This window comes from Nothobranchius furzeri, chromosome 16 (assembly GCF_043380555.1).
Source record: "Nothobranchius furzeri strain GRZ-AD chromosome 16, NfurGRZ-RIMD1, whole genome shotgun sequence".
Lineage (NCBI taxonomy): Eukaryota > Metazoa > Chordata > Actinopteri > Cyprinodontiformes > Nothobranchiidae > Nothobranchius > Nothobranchius furzeri.
In genome coordinates, this window is record NC_091756.1 from 55575570 (window position 1) to 55594425 (window position 18856).

Below are 18856 nucleotides of genomic sequence, written 5' to 3' on the forward strand. Positions count from 1 at the left end.
TTCCATGATGTCGGCTAGTGTAAACACAGGTCGCACACGTGATGTCAGCATTTTTTGTCGCGGAAAGTGACGTTGCGGACCTTAAAACTCCGGTTTTGTCCGTCCACACGCAGACACCCAAAACGGAGAAAACTCAGATCTTCACTTTGGCCGGAGTTTTTAAAAAGATCCGTTTTCGTGTGAAAAAACTCCGTTTTCGTGTGGATGACAGGCCAAAACGTAGAAAAATATCTACGTTTTGGCAGATCCCCGGCTACGTGTGGACAGGGCCTAAGTCAGGATAGGCTGTACAGTATCTCACAACCGAAAGAAGTTGATATTCTTGGAATGGGTTATCTATTCCTGGAAACATGGTACCATTTTTAATGTTTTCACACAAATACTGAAAGATTACCTTTTCATCTAGTACTATCAACTAGCAAACGTGAAGATCTTTCCCTCACCTTTTGTTCAAGGGAAAATTCAGAGGGTTCAATACAATTGGGAGTTGTCCTAAAGAGAATGTTTTTCTTGGGTCTTTATCAAATAAATAATGGGCTGTGTGTGAAGAAAACCCCATCTTGTCAGGTACTTTTTTTCACTTCATTTATAAGTTTATCATACTTGGCAAAAACACTTCTAAACAATGATTGTACCTAGGACACGCCTGTGATTTAAACCCGGGACTTCTCGCTCCCTAAGCGAGAATCAAACTCCAAGACCAACAAGCCACATGTTTAAAAAGCTAATTCTTGAGGAAACTCAAAGATTCAAGATAAAACTTTCACAGTTTATTACATTGTCCTAAGATAAGAATGAGGCTAGGTTTGATTTTGTATTCTTGATTCAGTTAGTAATTTTGACAACCACCTTGTGATCTTGTTTTTACCAACATGGCAATCCTTTGAGGATCATTGTCAAGATTTCCATGACATTGACTGTATCTGTTATGCTTGTGTATCCAACATTAACATGATGTCCTTACTCTTTGATTTTTAATATAGGGTAGAATTAAAATGACTAAAGAGTTGGCACAGAAACAAGATTTAGTTAAGGGAAAAGATTCATCTTTGAATGAGGTAGTGTTGCAAATGATTGAGTTGCGGTATGATCAGAAATCTTTCTCCTCTATTTCATTTATTTATTTTCAGTGACTTCAAAACATGTTCTTCTTGGCAATGATGGCTGGGCTCATCTGGGATTGAAATCCAGGGCCTCTAGCACCCAAAGCGACAATCATACTCCAAGACCAATGAGCCTCTTGTTTAGGATTTCAAAATTGTCGAAACTCAAGGATTTAAGATTCAAATGAAGCAGTTTATTATGTTGTCCTAAGATAAGAAACAGGCTAGGTTTGATTGTGTTAGTTATTTTGACATCAATCTTTTTTGTACCAATCAACATGGCAATTCTTTTAAGGATCATTGTCAAGATTTCCAAGACTTTGACTGTATCTGTTATGCTAGTGTTTCTAACATGGACATGATATCCTTACTCTTTTAGTGTTCAATACAGGGTAGACTTCAAGACAATTGGTGCAGAAATCAGATTTTTTGATAAAGAGTTGCATCTTTGATTGAGGTAGTGTGTCAAACAATTGAATAACTCAATGCACAGAAATAATTTCCCTCACAGAAATAATTTCCCTCACATTGATCTTTGTTCTGTTACTTCAGAAGAAATTAATTTTGAACTGAAGCTGGGCTCGTCCGGGAATTGAACCCGGGACCTCTCGCACCCAAAGCGAGAATCATACTACTAGACCAACGAGCCGGGGTGCAAAGGGGGCAATCTTCAAGAAATTTCAGTTAACTTTCAACAATTTAATTGGTAGGGATGAACACCTTATCTGAACTACAAACCAATAGCATTGAAAACTAAGTCAGGATAGGCTGTACAGTATCTCACAACCGAAAGAAGTCGATATTCTTGGAATGGGTTATCTATTCCTGGAAACATGGTACCATTTTTAATGTTTTCACACAAATACTGAAAGATTAACTTTTCATCTAGTACTATCAACTAGCAAACGTGAAGATATTTCCCTCACCTTTTGTTCAAGGGAAAATTCAGAGGGTTCAATACAATTGGGAGTTGTCCTAAAGAGAATGTTTTTCTTGGGTCTTTATCAAATAAATAATGGGCTGTGTGTGAAGAAAACCCCATCTTGTCAGGTACTTTTTTTCACTTCATTCATAAGTTTATCATACTTGGCAAAAACACTTCTAAACAATGATTGTACCTAGGACACGCCTGTGATTTAAACCCGGGACTTCTCGCTCCCTAAGCGAGAATCAAACTCCAAGACCAACAAGCCACATGTTTAAAAAGCTAATTCTTGAGGAAACTCAAAGATTCAAGATAAAACTTTCACAGTTTATTACATTGTCCTAAGATAAGAATGAGGCTAGGTTTGATTTTGTATTCTTGATTCAGTTAGTAATTTTGACAACCACCTTGTGATCTTGTTTTTACCAACATGGCAATCCTTTGAGGATCATTGTCAAGATTTCCATGACATTGACTGTATCTGTTATGCTTGTGTATCCAACATTAACATGATGTCCTTACTCTTTGATTTTTAATATAGGGTAGAATTAAAATGACTAAAGAGTTGGCACAGAAACAAGATTTAGTTAAGGGAAAAGATTCATCTTTGAATGAGGTAGTGTTGCAAATGATTGAGTTGCGGTATGATCAGAAATCTTTCTCCTCTATTTCCTTTATTTATTTTCAGTGACTTCAAAACATGTTCTTCTTGGCAATGATGGCTGGGCTCATCTGGGATTGAAATCCAGGGCCTCTAGCACCCAAAGCGACAATCATACTCCAAGACCAATGAGCCTCTTGTTTAGGATTTCAAAATTGTCGAAACTCAAGGATTTAAGATTCAAATGAAGCAGTTTATTATGTTGTCCTAAGATAAGAAACAGGCTATGTTTGATTGTGTTAGTTATTTTGACATCAATCTTTTTTGTACCAATCAACATGGCAATTCTTTTAAGGATCATTGTCAAGATTTCCAAGACTTTGACTGTATCTGTTATGCTAGTGTTTCTAACATGGACATGATATCCTTACTCTTTTGGTGTTCAATACAGGGTGGCCTTCAAGACAATTGGTGCAGAAATCAGATTTTTTGATAAAGAGTTGCATCTTTGATTGAGGTAGTGTGTAAAATGATTGAATGCCTCAATGCACAGAAATAATTTTCCTCACATTGATCTTTGTTCTGTTACTTCAGAAGAAATTAATCTTGAATTGAAGCTGGGCTCGTCCGGGATTTGAACCCGGGACCTCTCGCACCCGAAGCGAGAATCATACTACTAGACCAACGAGCCGGGGTGCAAAGGGGGCAATCTTCAAGAAATTTCAGTTAACGTTCAACAATTTAATTGGTAGGGATGAACACCTTATCTGAACTACAAACCAATAGCATTGAAAACTAAGTCAGGATAGGCTGTACAGTATCTCACAACCGAAAGAAGTCGATATTCTTGGAATGGGTTATCTATTCCTGGAAACATGGTACCATTTTTAATGTTTTCACACAAATACTGAAAGATTAACTTTTCATATAGTACTATCAACTAGCAAACGTGAAGATCTTTCCCTCACCTTTTGTTCAAGGGAAAATTCAGAGGGTTCAATACAATTGGGAGTTGTCCTAAAGAGAATGTTTTTCTTGGGTCTTTATCAAATAAATAATGGGCTGTGTGTGAAGAAAACCCCATCTTGTCAGGTACTTTTTTTTCACTTCATTCATAAGTTTATCATACTTGGCAAAAACACTTCTAAACAATGATTGCACCTAGGACACGCCTGTGATTTAAACCCGGGACTTCTCGCTCCCTAAGCGAGAATCAAACTCCAAGACCAACAAGCCACATGTTTAAAAAGCTAATTCTTGAGGAAACTCAAAGATTCAAGATAAAACTATCACAGTTTATTACATTGTCCTAAGATAAGAATGAGGCTAGGTTTGATTTTGTATTCTTGATTCAGTTAGTAATTTTGACAACCACCTTGTGATCTTGTTTTTACCAACATGGCAATCCTTTGAGGATCATTGTCAAGATTTCCATGACATTGACTGTATCTGTTGTGCTTGTGTATCCAACATTAACATGATGTCCTTACTCTTTGATTTTTAATATAGGGTAGAATTAAAATGACTAAAGAGTTGGCACAGAAACAAGATTTAGTTAAGGGAAAAGATTCATCTTTGAATGAGGTAGTGTTGCAAATGATTGAGTTGCGGTATGATCAGAAATCTTTCTCCTCTATTTCCTTTATTTATTTTCAGTGACTTCAAAACATGTTCTTCTTGGCAATGATGGCTGGGCTCATCTGGGATTGAAATCCAGGGCCTCTAGCACCCAAAGCGACAATCATACTCCAAGACCAATGAGCCTCTTGTTTAGGATTTCAAAATTGTCGAAACTCAAGGATTTAAGATTCAAATGAAGCAGTTTATTATGTTGTCCTAAGATAAGAAACAGGCTATGTTTGATTGTGTTAGTTATTTTGACATCAATCTTTTTTGTACCAATCAACATGGCAATTCTTTTAAGGATCATTGTCAAGATTTCCAAGACTTTGACTGTATCTGTTATGCTAGTGTTTCTAACATGGACATGATATCCTTACTCTTTTGGTGTTCAATACAGGGTGGCCTTCAAGACAATTGGTGCAGAAATCAGATTTTTTGATAAAGAGTTGCATCTTTGATTGAGGTAGTGTGTAAAATGATTGAATGCCTCAATGCACAGAAATAATTTTCCTCACATTGATCTTTGTTCTGTTACTTCAGAAGAAATTAATCTTGAATTGAAGCTGGGCTCGTCCGGGATTTGAACCCGGGACCTCTCGCACCCGAAGCGAGAATCATACTACTAGACCAACGAGCCGGGGTGCAAAGGGGGCAATCTTCAAGAAATTTCAGTTAACGTTCAACAATTTAATTGGTAGGGATGAACACCTTATCTGAACTACAAACCAATAGCATTGAAAACTAAGTCAGGATAGGCTGTACAGTATCTCACAACCGAAAGAAGTCGATATTCTTGGAATGGGTTATCTATTCCTGGAAACATGGTACCATTTTTAATGTTTTCACACAAATACTGAAAGATTAACTTTTCATATAGTACTATCAACTAGCAAACGTGAAGATCTTTCCCTCACCTTTTGTTCAAGGGAAAATTCAGAGGGTTCAATACAATTGGGAGTTGTCCTAAAGAGAATGTTTTTCTTGGGTCTTTATCAAATAAATAATGGGCTGTGTGTGAAGAAAACCCCATCTTGTCAGGTACTTTTTTTTCACTTCATTCATAAGTTTATCATACTTGGCAAAAACACTTCTAAACAATGATTGCACCTAGGACACGCCTGTGATTTAAACCCGGGACTTCTCGCTCCCTAAGCGAGAATCAAACTCCAAGACCAACAAGCCACATGTTTAAAAAGCTAATTCTTGAGGAAACTCAAAGATTCAAGATAAAACTATCACAGTTTATTACATTGTCCTAAGATAAGAATGAGGCTAGGTTTGATTTTGTATTCTTGATTCAGTTAGTAATTTTGACAACCACCTTGTGATCTTGTTTTTACCAACATGGCAATCCTTTGAGGATCATTGTCAAGATTTCCATGACATTGACTGTATCTGTTGTGCTTGTGTATCCAACATTAACATGATGTCCTTACTCTTTGATTTTTAATATAGGGTAGAATTAAAATGACTAAAGAGTTGGCACAGAAACAAGATTTAGTTAAGGGAAAAGATTCATCTTTGAATGAGGTAGTGTTGCAAATGATTGAGTTGCGGTATGATCAGAAATCTTTCTCCTCTATTTCCTTTATTTATTTTCAGTGACTTCAAAACATGTTCTTCTTGGCAATGATGGCTGGGCTCATCTGGGATTGAAATCCAGGGCCTCTAGCACCCAAAGCGACAATCATACTCCAAGACCAATGAGCCTCTTGTTTAGGATTTCAAAATTGTCGAAACTCAAGGATTTAAGATTCAAATGAAGCAGTTTATTATGTTGTCCTAAGATAAGAAACAGGCTATGTTTGATTGTGTTAGTTATTTTGACATCAATCTTTTTTGTACCAATCAAAATGGCAATTCTTTTAAGGATCATTGTCAAGATTTCCAAGACTTTGACTGTATCTGTTATGCTAGTGTTTCTAACATGGACATGATATCCTTACTCTTTTGGTGTTCAATACAGGGTGGACTTCAAGACAATTGGTGCAGAAATCAGATTTTTTGATAAAGAGTTGCATCTTTGATTGAGGTAGTGTGTCAAACAATTGAATAACTCAATGCACAGAAATAATTTCCCTCACAGAAATAATTTCCCTCACATTGATCTTTGTTCTGTTACTTCAGAAGAAATTAATTTTGAACTGAAGCTGGGCTCGTCCGGGAAGTGAACCCGGGACCTCTCGCACCCAAAGCGAGAATCATACTACTAGACCAACGAGCCGGGGTGCAAAGGGGGCAATCTTCAAGAAATTTCAGTTAACTTTCAACAATTTAATTGGTAGGGATGAACACCTTATCTGAACTACAAACCAATAGCATTGAAAACTAAGTCAGGATAGGCTGTACAGTATCTCACAACCGAAAGAAGTCGATATTCTTGGAATGGGTTATCTATTCCTGGAAACATGGTACCATTTTTAATGTTTTCACACAAATACTGAAAGATTAACTTTTCATCTAGTACTATCAACTAGCAAACGTGAAGATATTTCCCTCACCTTTTGTTCAAGGGAAAATTCAGAGGGTTCAATACAATTGGGAGTTGTCCTAAAGAGAATGTTTTTCTTGGGTCTTTATCAAATAAATAATGGGCTGTGTGTGAAGAAAACCCCATCTTGTCAGGTACTTTTTTTTCACTTCATTCATAAGTTTATCATACTTGGCAAAAACACTTCTAAACAATGATTGTACCTAGGACACGCCTGTGATTTAAACCCGGGACTTCTCGCTCCCTAAGCGAGAATCAAACTCCAAGACCAACAAGCCACATGTTTAAAAAGCTAATTCTTGAGGAAACTCAAAGATTCAAGATAAAACTTTCACAGTTTATTACATTGTCCTAAGATAAGAATGAGGCTAGGTTTGATTTTGTATTCTTGATTCAGTTAGTAATTTTGACAACCACCTTGTGATCTTGTTTTTACCAACATGGCAATCCTTTGAGGATCATTGTCAAGATTTCCATGACATTGACTGTATCTGTTATGCTTGTGTATCCAACATTAACATGATGTCCTTACTCTTTGATTTTTAATATAGGGTAGAATTAAAATGACTAAAGAGTTGGCACAGAAACAAGATTTAGTTAAGGGAAAAGATTCATCTTTGAATGAGGTAGTGTTGCAAATGATTGAGTTGCGGTATGATCAGAAATCTTTCTCCTCTATTTCCTTTATTTATTTTCAGTGACTTCAAAACATGTTCTTCTTGGCAATGATGGCTGGGCTCATCTGGGATTGAAATCCAGGGCCTCTAGCACCCAAAGCGACAATCATACTCCAAGACCAATGAGCCTCTTGTTTAGGATTTCAAAATTGTCGAAACTCAAGGATTTAAGATTCAAATGAAGCAGTTTATTATGTTGTCCTAAGATAAGAAACAGGCTATGTTTGATTGTGTTAGTTATTTTGACATCAATCGTTTTTGTACCAATCAACATGGCAATTCTTTTAAGGATCATTGTCAAGATTTCCAAGACTTTGACTGTATCTGTTATGCTAGTGTTTCTAACATGGACATGATATCCTTACTCTTTTGGTGTTCAATACAGGGTGGACTTCAAGACAATTGGTGCAGAAATCAGATTTTTTGATAAAGAGTTGCATCTTTGATTGAGGTAGTGTGTAAAATGATTGAATGCCTCAATGCACAGAAATAATTTTCCTCACATTGATCTTTGTTCTGTTACTTCAGAAGAAATTAATCTTGAATTGAAGCTGGGCTCGTCCGGGATTTGAACCCGGGACCTCTCGCACCCGAAGCGAGAATCATACTACTAGACCAACGAGCCGGGGTGCAAAGAGGGCAATCTTCAAGAAATTTCAGTTAACGTTCAACAATTTAATTGGTAGGGATGAACACCTTATCTGAACTACAAACCATTAGCATTGAAAACTAAGTCAGGATAGGCTGTACAGTATCTCACAACCGAAAGAAGTCGATATTCTTGGAATGGGTTATCTATTCCTGGAAACATGGTACCATTTTTAATGTTTTCACTCAAATACTGAAAGATTAACTTCCAGGGCCTCTAGCACCCAAAGCGACAATCATACTCCAAGACCAATGAGCCTCTTGTTTAGGATTTCAAAATTGTCGAAACTCAAGGATTTAAGATTCAAAATGAAGCAGTTTATTATGTTGTCCTAAGATAAGAAACAGGCTAGGTTTGATTTTGTTAGTTATTTTGACATCAATCTTTTTTGTACCAATCAACATGGCAATTCTTTTAAGGATCATTGTCAAGATTTCCAAGACTTTGACTGCATCTGTTATGCTAGTGTTTCTAACATGGACATGATATCCTTACTCTTTTGGTGTTCAATACAGGGTGGCCTTCAAGACAATTGGTGCAGAAATCAGATTTTTTGATAAAGAGTTGCATCTTTGATTGAGGTAGTGTGTCAAACAATTGAATGCCTCAATGCACAGAAATAACTTTCCTCACATTGATCTTTGTTCTGTTACTTCAGAAGAAATTAATTTTGAATTGAAGCTGGGCTCGTCCGGGAATTGAACCCGGGACCTCTCGCACCCGAAGCGAGAATCATACTACTAGACCAACGAGCCGGGGTGCAAAGGGGGCAATCTTCAAGAAATTTCAGTTAACGTTCAACAATTTAATTGGTAGGGATGAACACCTTATCTGAACTACAAACCAATAGCATTGAAAACTAAGTCAGGATAGGCTGTACAGTATCTCACAACCGAAAGAAGTCGATATTCTTGGAATGGGTTATCTATTCCTGGAAACATGGTACCATTTTTAATGTTTTCACACAAATACTGAAAGATTAACTTTTCATCTAGTACTATCAACTAGCAAACGTGAAGATCTTTCCCTCACCTTTTGTTCAAGGGAAAATTCAGAGGGTTCAATACAATTGGGAGTTGTCCTAAAGAGAATGTTTTTCTTGGGTCTTTATCAAATAAATAATGGGCTGTGTGTGAAGAAAACCCCATCTTGTCAGGTACTTTTTTTTCACTTCATTCATAAGTTTATCATACTTGGCAAAAACACTTCTAAACAATGATTGTACCTAGGACACGCCTGTGATTTCAACCCGGGACTTCTCGCTCCCTAAGCGAGAATCAAACTCCAAGACCAACAAGCCACATGTTTAAAAAGCTAATTCTTGAGGAAACTCAAAGATTCAAGATAAAACTTTCACAGTTTATTACATTGTCCTAAGATAAGAATGAGGCTAGGTTTGATTTTGTATTCTTGATTCAGTTAGTAATTTTGACAACCACCTTGTGATCTTGTTTTTACCAACATGGCAATCCTTTGAGGATCATTGTCAAGATTTCCATGACATTGACTGTATCTGTTGTGCTTGTGTATCCAACATTAACATGATGTCCTTACTCTTTGATTTTTAATATAGGGTAGAATTAAAATGACTAAAGAGTTGGCACAGAAACAAGATTTAGTTAAGGGAAAAGATTCATCTTTGAATGAGGTAGTGTTGCAAATGATTGAGTTGCGGTATGATCAGAAATCTTTCTCCTCTATTTCCTTTATTTATTTTCAGTGACTTCAAAACATGTTCTTCTTGGCAATGATGGCTGGGCTCATCTGGGATTGAAATCCAGGGCCTCTAGCACCCAAAGCGACAATCATACTCCAAGACCAATGAGCCTCTTGTTTAGGATTTCAAAATTGTCGAAACTCAAGGATTTAAGATTCAAATGAAGCAGTTTATTATGTTGTCCTAAGATAAGAAACAGGCTATGTTTGATTGTGTTAGTTATTTTGACATCAATCTTTTTTGTACCAATCAAAATGGCAATTCTTTTAAGGATCATTGTCAAGATTTCCAAGACTTTGACTGTATCTGTTATGCTAGTGTTTCTAACATGGACATGATATCCTTACTCTTTTGGTGTTCAATACAGGGTGGACTTCAAGACAATTGGTGCAGAAATCAGATTTTTTGATAAAGAGTTGCATCTTTGATTGAGGTAGTGTGTAAAATGATTGAATGCCTCAATGCACAGAAATAATTTTCCTCACATTGATCTTTGTTCTGTTACTTCAGAAGAAATTAATCTTGAATTGAAGCTGGGCTCGTCCGGGAATTGAACCCGGGACCTCTCGCACCCGAAGCGAGAATCATACTACTAGACCAACGAGCCGGGGTGCAAAGAGGGCAATCTTCAAGAAATTTCAGTTAACGTTCAACAATTTAATTGGTAGGGATGAACACCTTATCTGAACTACAAACCATTAGCATTGAAAACTAAGTCAGGATAGGCTGTACAGTATCTCACAACCGAAAGAAGTCGATATTCTTGGAATGGGTTATCTATTCCTGGAAACATGGTACCATTTTTAATGTTTTCACTCAAATACTGAAAGATTAACTTCCAGGGCCTCTAGCACCCAAAGCGACAATCATACTCCAAGACCAATGAGCCTCTTGTTTAGGATTTCAAAATTGTCGAAACTCAAGGATTTAAGATTCAAAATGAAGCAGTTTATTATGTTGTCCTAAGATAAGAAACAGGCTAGGTTTGATTTTGTTAGTTATTTTGACATCAATCGTTTTTGTACCAATCAACATGGCAATTCTTTTAAGGATCATTGTCAAGATTTCCAAGACTTTGACTGTATCTGTTATGCTAGTGTTTCTAACATGGACATGATATCCTTACTCTTTTGGTGTTCAATACAGGGTGGACTTCAAGACAATTGGTGCAGAAATCAGATTTTTTGATAAAGAGTTGCATCTTTGATTGAGGTAGTGTGTAAAATGATTGAATGCCTCAATGCACAGAAATAATTTTCCTCACATTGATCTTTGTTCTGTTACTTCAGAAGAAATTAATCTTGAATTGAAGCTGGGCTCGTCCGGGATTTGAACCCGGGACCTCTCGCACCCGAAGCGAGAATCATACTACTAGACCAACGAGCCGGGGTGCAAAGAGGGCAATCTTCAAGAAATTTCAGTTAACGTTCAACAATTTAATTGGTAGGGATGAACACCTTATCTGAACTACAAACCATTAGCATTGAAAACTAAGTCAGGATAGGCTGTACAGTATCTCACAACCGAAAGAAGTCGATATTCTTGGAATGGGTTATCTATTCCTGGAAACATGGTACCATTTTTAATGTTTTCACTCAAATACTGAAAGATTAACTTCCAGGGCCTCTAGCACCCAAAGCGACAATCATACTCCAAGACCAATGAGCCTCTTGTTTAGGATTTCAAAATTGTCGAAACTCAAGGATTTAAGATTCAAAATGAAGCAGTTTATTATGTTGTCCTAAGATAAGAAACAGGCTAGGTTTGATTTTGTTAGTTATTTTGACATCAATCTTTTTTGTACCAATCAACATGGCAATTCTTTTAAGGATCATTGTCAAGATTTCCAAGACTTTGACTGCATCTGTTATGCTAGTGTTTCTAACATGGACATGATATCCTTACTCTTTTGGTGTTCAATACAGGGTGGCCTTCAAGACAATTGGTGCAGAAATCAGATTTTTTGATAAAGAGTTGCATCTTTGATTGAGGTAGTGTGTCAAACAATTGAATGCCTCAATGCACAGAAATAATTTTCCTCACATTGATCTTTGTTCTGTTACTTCAGAAGAAATTAATTTTGAATTGAAGCTGGGCTCGTCCGGGAATTGAACCCGGGACCTCTCGCACCCGAAGCGAGAATCATACTACTAGACCAACGAGCCGGGGTGCAAAGGGGGCAATCTTCAAGAAATTTCAGTTAACGTTCAACAATTTAATTGGTAGGGATGAACACCTTATCTGAACTACAAACCAATAGCATTGAAAACTAAGTCAGGATAGGCTGTACAGTATCTCACAACCGAAAGAAGTCGATATTCTTGGAATGGGTTATCTATTCCTGGAAACATGGTACCATTTTTAATGTTTTCACACAAATACTGAAAGATTAACTTTTCATCTAGTACTATCAACTAGCAAACGTGAAGATCTTTCCCTCACCTTTTGTTCAAGGGAAAATTCAGAGGGTTCAATACAATTGGGAGTTGTCCTAAAGAGAATGTTTTTCTTGGGTCTTTATCAAATAAATAATGGGCTGTGTGTGAAGAAAACCCCATCTTGTCAGGTACTTTTTTTTCACTTCATTCATAAGTTTATCATACTTGGCAAAAACACTTCTAAACAATGATTGTACCTAGGACACGCCTGTGATTTCAACCCGGGACTTCTCGCTCCCTAAGCGAGAATCAAACTCCAAGACCAACAAGCCACATGTTTAAAAAGCTAATTCTTGAGGAAACTCAAAGATTCAAGATAAAACTTTCACAGTTTATTACATTGTCCTAAGATAAGAATGAGGCTAGGTTTGATTTTGTATTCTTGATTCAGTTAGTAATTTTGACAACCACCTTGTGATCTTGTTTTTACCAACATGGCAATCCTTTGAGGATCATTGTCAAGATTTCCATGACATTGACTGTATCTGTTGTGCTTGTGTATCCAACATTAACATGATGTCCTTACTCTTTGATTTTTAATATAGGGTAGAATTAAAATGACTAAAGAGTTGGCACAGAAACAAGATTTAGTTAAGGGAAAAGATTCATCTTTGAATGAGGTAGTGTTGCAAATGATTGAGTTGCGGTATGATCAGAAATCTTTCTCCTCTATTTCCTTTATTTATTTTCAGTGACTTCAAAACATGTTCTTCTTGGCAATGATGGCTGGGCTCATCTGGGATTGAAATCCAGGGCCTCTAGCACCCAAAGCGACAATCATACTCCAAGACCAATGAGCCTCTTGTTTAGGATTTCAAAATTGTCGAAACTCAAGGATTTAAGATTCAAATGAAGCAGTTTATTATGTTGTCCTAAGATAAGAAACAGGCTATGTTTGATTGTGTTAGTTATTTTGACATCAATCTTTTTTGTACCAATCAAAATGGCAATTCTTTTAAGGATCATTGTCAAGATTTCCAAGACTTTGACTGTATCTGTTATGCTAGTGTTTCTAACATGGACATGATATCCTTACTCTTTTGGTGTTCAATACAGGGTGGACTTCAAGACAATTGGTGCAGAAATCAGATTTTTTGATAAAGAGTTGCATCTTTGATTGAGGTAGTGTGTAAAATGATTGAATGCCTCAATGCACAGAAATAATTTTCCTCACATTGATCTTTGTTCTGTTACTTCAGAAGAAATTAATCTTGAATTGAAGCTGGGCTCGTCCGGGAATTGAACCCGGGACCTCTCGCACCCGAAGCGAGAATCATACTACTAGACCAACGAGCCGGGGTGCAAAGAGGGCATTCTTCAAGAAATTTCAGTTAACGTTCAACAATTTAATTGGTAGGGATGAACACCTTATCTGAACTACAAACCATTAGCATTGAAAACTAAGTCAGGATAGGCTGTACAGTATCTCACAACCGAAAGAAGTCGATATTCTTGGAATGGGTTATCTATTCCTGGAAACATGGTACCATTTTTAATGTTTTCACTCAAATACTGAAAGATTAACTTCCAGGGCCTCTAGCACCCAAAGCGACAATCATACTCCAAGACCAATGAGCCTCTTGTTTAGGATTTCAAAATTGTCGAAACTCAAGGATTTAAGATTCAAAATGAAGCAGTTTATTATGTTGTCCTAAGATAAGAAACAGGCTAGGTTTGATTTTGTTAGTTATTTTGACATCAATCTTTTTTGTACCAATCAACATGGCAATTCTTTTAAGGATCATTGTCAAGATTTCCAAGACTTTGACTGCATCTGTTATGCTAGTGTTTCTAACATGGACATGATATCCTTACTCTTTTGGTGTTCAATACAGGGTGGCCTTCAAGACAATTGGTGCAGAAATCAGATTTTTTGATAAAGAGTTGCATCTTTGATTGAGGTAGTGTGTCAAACAATTGAATGCCTCAATGCACAGAAATAATTTTCCTCACATTGATCTTTGTTCTGTTACTTCAGAAGAAATCAATTTTGAATTGAAGCTGGGCTCGTCCGGGAATTGAACCCGGGACCTCTCGCACCCAAAGCGAGAATCATACTACTAGACCAACGAGCCGGGGTGCAAAGGGGGCAATCTTCAAGAAATTTAAGTTAACGTTCAACGATTTAATTGGTAGGGATGAACACCTTATCTGAACTACAAACCAATAGCATTGAAAACTAAGTCAGGATAGGCTGTACAGTATCTCACAACCGAAAGAAGTCGATATTCTTGGAATGGGTTATCTATTCCTGGAAACATGGTACCATTTTTAATGTTTTCACACAAATACTGAAAGATTAACTTTTCATCTAGTACTATCAACTAGCAAACGTGAAGATCTTTCCCTCACCTTTTGTTCAAGGGAAAATTCAGAGGGTTCAATACAATTGGGAGTTGTCCTAAAGAGAATGTTTTTCTTGGGTCTTTATCAAATAAATAATGGGCTGTGTGTGAAGAAAACCCCATCTTGTCAGGTACTTTTTTTTCACTTCATTCATAAGTTTATCATACTTGGCAAAAACACTTCTAAACAATGATTGTACCTAGGACACGCCTGTGATTTCAACCCGGGACTTCTCGCTCCCTAAGCGAGAATCAAACTCCAAGACCAACAAGCCACATGTTTAAAAAGCTAATTCTTGAGGAAACTCAAAGATTCAAGATAAAACTTTCACAGTTTATTACATTGTCCTAAGATAAGAATGAGGCTAGGTTTGATTTTGTATTCTTGATTCAGTTAGTAATTTTGACAACCACCTTGTGATCTTGTTTTTACCAACATGGCAATCCTTTGAGGATCATTGTCAAGATTTCCATGACATTGACTGTATCTGTTGTGCTTGTGTATCCAACATTAACATGATGTCCTTACTCTTTGATTTTTAATATAGGGTAGAATTAAAATGACTAAAGAGTTGGCACAGAAACAAGATTTAGTTAAGGGAAAAGATTCATCTTTGAATGAGGTAGTGTTGCAAATGATTGAGTTGCGGTATGATCAGAAATCTTTCTCCTCTATTTCCTTTATTTATTTTCAGTGACTTCAAAACATGTTCTTCTTGGCAATGATGGCTGGGCTCATCTGGGATTGAAATCCAGGGCCTCTAGCACCCAAAGCGACAATCATACTCCAAGACCAATGAGCCTCTTGTTTAGGATTTCAAAATTGTCGAAACTCAAGGATTTAAGATTCAAATGAAGCAGTTTATTATGTTGTCCTAAGATAAGAAACAGGCTATGTTTGATTGTGTTAGTTATTTTGACATCAATCTTTTTTGTACCAATCAAAATGGCAATTCTTTTAAGGATCATTGTCAAGATTTCCAAGACTTTGACTGTATCTGTTATGCTAGTGTTTCTAACATGGACATGATATCCTTACTCTTTTGGTGTTCAATACAGGGTGGACTTCAAGACAATTGGTGCAGAAATCAGATTTTTTGATAAAGAGTTGCATCTTTGATTGAGGTAGTGTGTAAAATGATTGAATGCCTCAATGCACAGAAATAATTTTCCTCACATTGATCTTTGTTCTGTTACTTCAGAAGAAATTAATCTTGAATTGAAGCTGGGCTCGTCCGGGAATTGAACCCGGGACCTCTCGCACCCGAAGCGAGAATCATACTACTAGACCAACGAGCCGGGGTGCAAAGAGGGCAATCTTCAAGAAATTTCAGTTAACGTTCAACAATTTAATTGGTAGGGATGAACACCTTATCTGAACTACAAACCATTAGCATTGAAAACTAAGTCAGGATAGGCTGTACAGTATCTCACAACCGAAAGAAGTCGATATTCTTGGAATGGGTTATCTATTCCTGGAAACATGGTACCATTTTTAATGTTTTCACTCAAATACTGAAAGATTAACTTCCAGGGCCTCTAGCACCCAAAGCGACAATCATACTCCAAGACCAATGAGCCTCTTGTTTAGGATTTCAAAATTGTCGAAACTCAAGGATTTAAGATTCAAAATGAAGCAGTTTATTATGTTGTCCTAAGATAAGAAACAGGCTAGGTTTGATTTTGTTAGTTATTTTGACATCAATCTTTTTTGTACCAATCAACATGGCAATTCTTTTAAGGATCATTGTCAAGATTTCCAAGACTTTGACTGCATCTGTTATGCTAGTGTTTCTAACATGGACATGATATCCTTACTCTTTTGGTGTTCAATACAGGGTGGCCTTCAAGACAATTGGTGCAGAAATCAGATTTTTTGATAAAGAGTTGCATCTTTGATTGAGGTAGTGTGTCAAACAATTGAATGCCTCAATGCACAGAAATAATTTTCCTCACATTGATCTTTGTTCTGTTACTTCAGAAGAAATCAATTTTGAATTGAAGCTGGGCTCGTCCGGGAATTGAACCCGGGACCTCTCGCACCCGAAGCGAGAATCATACTACTAGACCAACGAGCCGGGGTGCAAAGGGGGCAATCTTCAAGAAATTTAAGTTAACGTTCAACAATTTAATTGGTAGGGATGAACACCTTATCTGAACTACAAACCAATAGCATTGAAAACTAAGTCAGGATAGGCTGTACAGTATCTCACAACCGAAAGAAGTCGATATTCTTGGAATGGGTTATCTATTCCTGGAAACATGGTACCATTTTTAATGTTTTCACACAAATACTGAAAGATTAACTTTTCATCTAGTACTATCAACTAGCAAACGTGAAGATCTTTCCCTCACCTTTTGTTCAAGGGAAAATTCAGAGGGTTCAATACAATTGGGAGTTGTCCTAAAGAGAATGTTTTTCTTGGGTCTTTATCAAATAAATAATGGGCTGTGTGTGAAGAAAACCCCATCTTGTCAGGTACTTTTTTTTCACTTCATTCATAAGTTTATCATACTTGGCAAAAACACTTCTAAACAATGATTGTACCTAGGACACGCCTGTGATTTAAACCCGGGACTTCTCGCTCCCTAAGCGAGAATCAAACTCCAAGACCAACAAGCCACATGTTTAAAAAGCTAATTCTTGAGGAAACTCAAAGATTCAAGATAAAACTTTCACAGTTTATTACATTGTCCTAAGATAAGAATGAGGCTAGGTTTGATTTTGTATTCTTGATTCAGTTAGTAATTTTGACAACCACCTTGTGATCTTGTTTTTACCAACATGGCAATCCTTTCAGGATCATTGTCAAGATTTCCATGACATTGACTGTATCTGTTATGCTTGTGTATCCAACATTAACATGATGTCCTTACTCTTTGATTTTTAATATAGGGTAGAATTAAAATGACTAAAGAGTTGGCACAGAAACAAGATTTAGTTAAGGGAAAAGATTCATCTTTGAATGAGGTAGTGTTGCAAATGATTGAGTTGCGGTATGATCAGAAATCTTTCTCCTCTATTTCCTTTATTTATTTTCAGTGACTTCAAAACATGTTCTTCTTGGCAATGATGGCTGGGCTCATCTGGGATTGAAATCCAGGGCCTCTAGCACCCAAAGCGACAATCATACTCCAAGACCAATGAGCCTCTTGTTTAGGATTTCAAAATTGTCGAAACTCAAGGATTTAAGATTCAAATGAAGCAGTTTATTATGTTGTCCTAAGATAAGAAACAGGCTATGTTTGATTGTGTTAGTTATTTTGACATCAATCTTTTTTGTACCAATCAACATGGCAATTCTTTTAAGGATCATTGTCAAGATTTCCAAGACTTTGACTGTATCTGTTATGCTAGTGTTTCTAACATGGACATGATATCCTTACTCTTTTGGTGTTCAATACAGGGTGGACTTCAAGACAATTGGTGCAGAAATCAGATTTTTTGATAAAGAGTTGCATCTTTGATTGAGGTAGTGTGTCAAACAATTGAATGCCTCAATGCACAGAAATAATTTTCCTCACATTGATCTTTGTTCTGTTACTTCAGAAGAAATCAATTTTGAATTGAAGCTGGGCTCGTCCGGGAATTGAACCCGGGACCTCTCGCACCCGAAGCGAGAATCATACTACTAGACCAACGAGCCGGGGTGCAAAGGGGGCAATCTTCAAGAAATTTCAGTTAACGTTCAACAATTTAATTGGTAGGGATGAACACCTTATCTGAACTACAAACCAATAGCATTGAAAACTAAGTCAGGATAGGCTGTACAGTATCTCACAACCGAAAGAAGTCGATATTCTTGGAATGGGTTATCTATTCCTGGAAACATGGTACCATTTTTAATGTTTTCACACAAATACTGAAAGATTAACTTTTCATCTAGTACTATCAACTAGCAAACGTGAAGATCTTTCCCTCACCTTTTGTTCAAGGGAAAATTCAGAGGGTTCAATACAATTGGGAGTTGTCCTAAAGAGAATGTTTTTCTTGGGTCTTTATCAAATAAATAATGGGCTGTGTGTGAAGAAAACCCCATCTTGTCAGGTACTTTTTTTTCACTTCATTCATAAGTTTATCATACTTGGCAAAAACACTTCTAAACAATGATTGTACCTAGGACACGCCTGTGATTTCAACCCGGGACTTCTCGCTCCCTAAGCGAGAATCAAACTCCAAGACCAACAAGCCACATGTTTAAAAAGCTAATTCTTGAGGAAACTCAAAGATTCAAGATAAAACTTTCACAGTTTATTACATTCTCCTAAGATAAGAATGAGGCTAGG

At 36.9% G+C, this 18856-nt stretch overlaps 14 non-coding genes across 14 annotated transcripts; all 14 read right to left on the reverse strand.

Annotated features, from left to right (window-relative positions):
- Positions 1-1680: 1680 nt before the first annotated feature.
- Positions 1681-1752, reverse strand: trnap-ugg (transfer RNA proline (anticodon UGG)). The gene has a single exon. It is a non-coding gene; the product is annotated as a tRNA-Pro (tRNA).
- Positions 1753-3248: 1496 nt separating this feature from the next.
- On the reverse strand, positions 3249-3320 carry trnap-cgg (transfer RNA proline (anticodon CGG)). The gene has a single exon. It is a non-coding gene; the product is annotated as a tRNA-Pro (tRNA).
- A 1497-nt stretch (positions 3321-4817) lies between these two features.
- Positions 4818-4889, reverse strand: trnap-cgg (transfer RNA proline (anticodon CGG)). The gene has a single exon. It is a non-coding gene; the product is annotated as a tRNA-Pro (tRNA).
- Positions 4890-6404: 1515 nt separating this feature from the next.
- Positions 6405-6476, reverse strand: trnap-ugg (transfer RNA proline (anticodon UGG)). The gene has a single exon. It is a non-coding gene; the product is annotated as a tRNA-Pro (tRNA).
- Positions 6477-7973: 1497 nt separating this feature from the next.
- On the reverse strand, positions 7974-8045 carry trnap-cgg (transfer RNA proline (anticodon CGG)). Its single transcript has one exon. It is a non-coding gene; the product is annotated as a tRNA-Pro (tRNA).
- Positions 8046-8752: 707 nt separating this feature from the next.
- Positions 8753-8824, reverse strand: trnap-cgg (transfer RNA proline (anticodon CGG)). The gene has a single exon. It is a non-coding gene; the product is annotated as a tRNA-Pro (tRNA).
- A 1497-nt stretch (positions 8825-10321) lies between these two features.
- trnap-cgg (transfer RNA proline (anticodon CGG)) lies at positions 10322-10393 on the reverse strand. Its single transcript has one exon. It is a non-coding gene; the product is annotated as a tRNA-Pro (tRNA).
- Positions 10394-11100: 707 nt separating this feature from the next.
- Positions 11101-11172, reverse strand: trnap-cgg (transfer RNA proline (anticodon CGG)). Its single transcript has one exon. It is a non-coding gene; the product is annotated as a tRNA-Pro (tRNA).
- Positions 11173-11879: 707 nt separating this feature from the next.
- trnap-cgg (transfer RNA proline (anticodon CGG)) lies at positions 11880-11951 on the reverse strand. The gene has a single exon. It is a non-coding gene; the product is annotated as a tRNA-Pro (tRNA).
- Positions 11952-13448: 1497 nt separating this feature from the next.
- On the reverse strand, positions 13449-13520 carry trnap-cgg (transfer RNA proline (anticodon CGG)). The gene has a single exon. It is a non-coding gene; the product is annotated as a tRNA-Pro (tRNA).
- Positions 13521-14227: 707 nt separating this feature from the next.
- Positions 14228-14299, reverse strand: trnap-ugg (transfer RNA proline (anticodon UGG)). Its single transcript has one exon. It is a non-coding gene; the product is annotated as a tRNA-Pro (tRNA).
- Positions 14300-15796: 1497 nt separating this feature from the next.
- trnap-cgg (transfer RNA proline (anticodon CGG)) lies at positions 15797-15868 on the reverse strand. Its single transcript has one exon. It is a non-coding gene; the product is annotated as a tRNA-Pro (tRNA).
- Positions 15869-16575: 707 nt separating this feature from the next.
- Positions 16576-16647, reverse strand: trnap-cgg (transfer RNA proline (anticodon CGG)). Its single transcript has one exon. It is a non-coding gene; the product is annotated as a tRNA-Pro (tRNA).
- A 1497-nt stretch (positions 16648-18144) lies between these two features.
- Positions 18145-18216, reverse strand: trnap-cgg (transfer RNA proline (anticodon CGG)). Its single transcript has one exon. It is a non-coding gene; the product is annotated as a tRNA-Pro (tRNA).
- Positions 18217-18856: the final 640 nt, after the last annotated feature.